The following is a 6,408-nucleotide window of genomic DNA, read 5'->3' on the forward strand; positions in this document are numbered from 1 at the left end:
AAATTTAGGAGGTGATGATGCAGCTTTACTCTCAGGGAAGAAAGAAATTTTAGTAGCTTGGTTACAATGTTTACATTAGAATAGAAAATGAAGTAGAGAGTGCTGGTAGTGAACTGGAACTGAGATTTTCAGCAGAAAGTGCTAGATCTGCAAAAGTGCTATACCTTCACTGGAATGATAGAATAAGAAAACACAATTTTCTTCTGGCACTGTAAGACAAATTATGCCAGTCATGGTGGCTCACACTTGTAATCCCAACATTTTGGAAGACTGAGGCAGGGGGATCACTTGAGGTCAGGAATTTGAGATCAGCCTGGGCAATATGTAGAGACCCTGTCTTTACAAAAATTACAATACAGAGCTAGGCGTGGTGGTGCATGCCTGTGGTCTCATCTACCCAAAAGGCTAAGGTGGGAGAATGGCTTCAGCCTTATAGGTTGAGGGTGTGTGAGGAAGATGTGAGGGTGTGGAGCCACTATTATGCCACTGCACTCTAGCCTGGGTGACAGAGCAAGACCTTGTCACCCAGGCTGAAGTGCAGTGGCACAATAGTATTGCGATATATATATAATGTGTATATATATAAGCTATATATATAGAGAAGCTATATATATATATATTATATAAGCTTTTTTATTGTGACTCGGTCTCTGGGTAAAGAGTAAAAAACATCCTCCTTAGAATTTGTAATCAGATATTGAGGTTCCATATCACATGCTCTGTGTCCAACTTCAAGTTCTGCTACAGCTGTGGTAGAGACTTTCTATGCATTTAGTGGAGTCCTCAACTCATGTAACTGCCCCACCCCCCAGCTTTTCTCTAAAGCCCATAACCCCTCTTGGACAATCCTCAATCAACGGAGGATGGAAGTTAGGAAAAACATTTCTCAATTCCTTTCCAAAGGAAGATTCTGAGGGATATTTCACATTGTTTCTGAGAACAGCCCAGAAGTGTTGAGCCCCATCTCCCTCCAGCGATGATGACAGCTCAGTAGCATACACTTTATTGGTATCATGTTCTTCACTGCCCCATTCTGACTTACTGAGAACCCCCTCCCAAATATGCCACCTATATATAAGTCATTGTATCAAGTAATGCTTTCAGGAAAATACAAATTAAGACAATGCATTTCATGACATGTGAATCTGGGCTTCATTTTTTCAATTTTCTATAAGATATGGGCATCCTCAAGCTAAAAGTATTGGTGTCAAATTATACTTAGATAAGTGGATCTCCTCATGCATCTGACAAAAACAAATGCAAGACACTCTGATGGTAAACACTCTAAAACCAAACCACCTGGTGTCATTCCAAATAAAACTCTTCCAAAATGAGTTCAAAATACAAAATGGCAAACCAGGAGAAGAAATAATCCATTCAAAGCAGTATCCAGCACTAAAGATTGTGGTATTTAACTGGCTTAGCGGCTTAAAGAACACTAATCATATTATCTCTCAGTTTTTAAGGGTCACACACTCAGTGCAGAGGGGTGCTTTCTTTCCACTTCCACATTATTTGACATATCAGCTGGAAGACTTGACGGCTGACTGATTTGAATTATCTAAAGAATTCATTGGGGATAGAGAAGCTGCTTCTAATGTTACTTCACACGGCTGGAGAATTGGCGCTTGCTGTTGGCAGTCAGTCTCAGTTTTTTCTCCATATGATCTTCTCTACATGGCTACTTGAGTGTACACGGTAGCTAACTCCTCCCAAAATGAGCAAAATGGAAGACCAGAGAGGAGGCTGTAAACTTTTTAATGACCTAATTCCTACATCACACACTTTCACTTCAGCAATATTCTATTTGTCACATATGTAAGTCCTATTAATTGTGGGACAGAATTAGATAGGAGTGTGAATACCAGGAGCCAATGCTTACTAGGAAAATATTGAATGTTGGTTACTACAGAGACCACGGTGGATTTGTCTTATACGCCAAATGAACTAAACTGGAATTGCATTCCCCAGAATTCCCCTCCAAGCATAGTTCTTTTGTATTAGTCCATTTTCACGCTGATGATAAAGACTTACCTGAGACTGAGCAATTTACAAAAGAAAGAGGTTTAACATGGACCTATAGTTCCATAGTGGCTGGGGAAGCCTCACAATCATGGCAGAAGGAGCAAGTCACATCTTACATGGATGGCAGCAGGCAAAGAAAGAGAAAGCTCGTGCAGGGAAACTCCCCCTTATAATACCCTCAGATTTCGTGAGACTCACCCAACACCACAGGAAAGACCTGCCCCCATGATCCAGTTACTTTCCACCAGGTCCGTCCCACAACACTCGGGAACTCAAAATAAGATCTGGGTGGGGACACAGCCAAACCATATCATCTTTGTTAGTGAGGGCCATGAGAGATATTTTATATGAGATTTGGAAAGATGAAATGAAACAGCATCTATATTCTTTTTATTTTCAGAAAGTCAGCACTGGGCACATGGCACTGTTGTGGCACATGGCACTGTTGTAGCTCATGCAGGTGTCATTTATCTGTGGGATCACCTTGTTGGAGTAGGGCAGTAGCTGGGCCCTCAGAAATGCCACAGCTGCCAGACACCCACTTTCAATCACTCAATCTGACTTTCAGTGAGGTATGGTTTAGCTCATAGCAGCTCCTCCTGCAGATCGCCCCAACTTTGAAGTTGGACACATGGAAGCAGGGTTGCAACTCTGTCCTGATAGATTCAGGTTTATTCTTACAGGTACCAGTTTGTCTTCCTTCCCTCATTTTAAAGAACGTCCACTTTATCTTTCAGACTGTGTGTGCTGATGACTTGAGGCTCAGCACTAGACACAGAAACAATAGCTTCACAAAGACTTTTTAACAGTTTCCACAAATATATAAAGCAAATCCCTATTACAAATCCCTTATTATACACAAATCTGGTGGTACTGCTTCTCAGATCAAACTCTGACTGACACAGAGACTATGAAATAAGTAGCTTTAAATTGAATGAAGCAGGAAAGAGGAAATCAATTACTATAAGAGATAAGGTGACATAAAAAGCAGATATATTTGAAAAGAGACCAAATAGAAGTTATAAAATGAAAAATATATTAAATAAGAAAAAACCTTCTAATACATGGATTTACTAGTTAGGTATACACTCTGAACAGGATATAGGTGGCTTTGACAAAATTCCACACAAACAGTAGTTCAAATAAGATAGATATTTATTTCTCTCTCACTTTTTTTTTTTTGAGACAGAATCTCGCTCTGTTGCCCAGGCTGGAGTGCAGTGTTGCATCTTGGCTCATGCAAGCTCCACCTCCCAGGTTCATGCCATTCTCCTGCCTCAGGCTCTGGAGTAGCTGCGACTACAGGCGCCCGCCATCACGCCTGGCTAATTTTTTGTATTTTCAGTAAAGACAGGGTTTCACCATGTTAGCCAGGATGGTCTCGACTTCCTGACTACATGATCCACCTGCCTCTGCCTCCCAGAGTGCTGGGATTACAGGCATGAACCACCGTGCCTGGCCTATTTCTCTTTCATAAATTGCGAGCATTTCAGGACTTTGATGATGGATGACATTTCCACATTGTCAACAAACCAGATCCTTTATTGTAACTTCCTCAATTAGCTTTTAAATCAGAGTCCAGCTTGGATGCTCCACATGCAGCCATCATGTCTGTACCCCCACAGTGAATGTGTTATTAGGTTGGTGCAAAAGTAATAGCAGTTTCTCCCACTGAGAGTAATGGCAAGAAACTGTTGTTTTTCATAGTGCTGGAGGCTAGGAAGTTCAAGATAAAGGTGCTGGCAGATTATGTGTCTGTTGAGGCTCACTTCTTGGTTTATAGGCTACCAAGGTCGTCTTCTTTTTTTTTTTTCTATTTATTTATTATTTATTATTATTATACTTTAAGTTCTAGGGTACATGTGCATAATGTGCAGGTTTGTTACATATGTATACTTGTGCCATGTTGGTGTGCTGCACCCATCAACTCGTCAGCACCCATCAACTCGTCATTTACATCAGGTATAACTCCCAATGCAATCCCTCCTCCCTCCCACCTCCCCATAATAGGCCCCGGTGTGTGATGTTCCCCTTCCCGAGTCCAAGTGATCTCATTGTTCAGTTCCCACCTATGAGTGAGAACATGCGGTGTTTGGTTTTCTGTTCTTGTGATAGTTTGCTAAGAATGATGGTTTCCAGCTGCATCCATGTCCCTACAAAGGACACAAACTCATCCTTAAGGTCTTCTTATTTTCATATGAGGGGAAGAGAGCTAGCCTCTTCTTATAAGAGCACTATGGCCTCTTCTTATAAGAGCACTAATCCCATCCATGAGACCACTAACATTATGAATTAATTGACTCTGAAAACTACCACCTCCAAACACTATCACATTGAGATTAGGAATTAGGGTTTCAACATATGAATTTGGGGGGCCAAAAACATACATTCCATTGTAGTGGGAAAAAAGAATGAGAAGGCCTACTCTTTTCCTTTTAAAACTGTGATCCAAATGTTGTACAACAATTTTCAGGTATATACCATTTATCTGACCCAAAGTAGCTGCAAAAAAGACTGAAAAATGTTGTATTTAGGTAGATGGACACATATTCAGCTAAAACCAACATTACTACAAGAAATATATGGATATTCAGAAAGCAAATAATAGACTCTGACACAATGACTAAAAAGTGGATAATTCTCAACAGGCAATTAACAGAGAGAAAGAACTAAGGATTTTACAGATACTAAAAGCAAATTTGAGAGATAAATAAGATACTAGATTAAAATGGGATAGATTGAATGAAAGAATAAGAGGGAATGAGATGGTAATTATGATTTTTTTCAAAATCAATAGCATGAGCCTAATATTTGAGAAGCACACTGGATCTGGAGCAAGATAAGATAAAATTACACACACACACACACACACACACACACACACACACACCCAGTGCTAAAACCAAAACCAAACACCCAAGACATAAAGAAGATCTTCAAAATCAACATAAATAACCTATGAGGAAAACTACTAGCTTCTTCATAAAATCTATATTTCAATGCATTGCTGTGTTTGTGGGAAAATAAGTAAATCTCTAAGCACCCCTTAAATAACCAACCTAATAAACATGCAAAAAATGACCTGAATCCTGAGATAGAATCAAAGAACAGTGCGCTGCCTGCAAGACACAAATGGGAAAGTTGGAGCTAGCCTGAGACAAATGTTGATATTAGCATTGTGTTCCAGAGACTAAGCCTGAGGGAGCTGATCCTGGAAACCTGGCATTATATCAGCAAGCCTGGTCCCAGGTCTTACTACACCAAACTCCTGGGAGAGATCATTTCAAATTCTACCCTGGAGAAAAATTTGACCCTAGGATACCTAAAGATTAAGATTAAAGAAATCAAGCCATGGTGAGTGAGACAGCAGAAACAACAAATAGCAAACATCTAATTAAGACTCCCAAGGGCTTCAGATATAGAAATTATCAGAAATTGAATGTAAAATGATTATATATGAAACGTTTAAACAAATAATAGGTGAAATTACAAATTCAGTAAACACGAAAATGTTGTCATGAATGAACAGACACAGAATTTTACTTCTGGCCATGCTGATTAACAGAGACAGAAGCTTTCCTAACATTATAAATATCTGGAAAACTTGGAAAATGTATGAGTCAAATTCTTTCAGATATAGGAGATTAGGCAATTTAGGATTATGGTCCAAGGGAACTGGAAACAAAGTGAGCTCTATCACCCGCCGGGAATCACTTTGCAACCTGTGGTGCAGAGGGCGTCACTAGCATGATGTCACTGAGCTGAGTAAACAGAGATCACAGTTAGGGAAGGCTGAATTACCTGGAATATAGAATGTGTAGGGCACATTACCAATGAGAAGGAAAGTAGGTGAAGGAGGAGCTCCAGGAATATGCACAGGGGTCTCCTTGAGAATGTTGCTAGGTACTAAGTTGTACATGCATGGGAAAAGTCAAAGGGCTGGGAACTTTAAGCGAAAGGACTCCCAGAGCCCAGGTAGGGTGGGAAAATGTTTACTTCTCAACCAACCAGAATAGATTGAACATCTACACATTCAGTGGAAACATGAGAAGGGTCAGGCCTTCGTATAAGTGCTAAAGTAGTCCCGAGGTAAAGAATTCTCTAAATCCAGCCTAAAAAGCTTAAAAGCAAACCTCTAAAGAATCACACTGATCCACAATTACATACTTAGCAAAATGAAACTGACATTTGTAAAAGGACGACAACAAAATCCAAACACTCAACAGCATAGCTCTCATAGTTTGGGACCAAATTTAAAATTACTGTACATGAGAAGAAGCAGGAAAATGTGAGCCATGACCATGAGAAGAATCAGTGAAGAGAAACAGAAACTGAAAGTGGATTTATATGAGTAGGGCTTCACAAAAGCTGTTTTAAATGTGC

Source organism: Chlorocebus sabaeus, chromosome 24 (assembly GCF_047675955.1).
Source record: "Chlorocebus sabaeus isolate Y175 chromosome 24, mChlSab1.0.hap1, whole genome shotgun sequence".
NCBI classification, from domain to species: domain Eukaryota; kingdom Metazoa; phylum Chordata; class Mammalia; order Primates; family Cercopithecidae; genus Chlorocebus; species Chlorocebus sabaeus.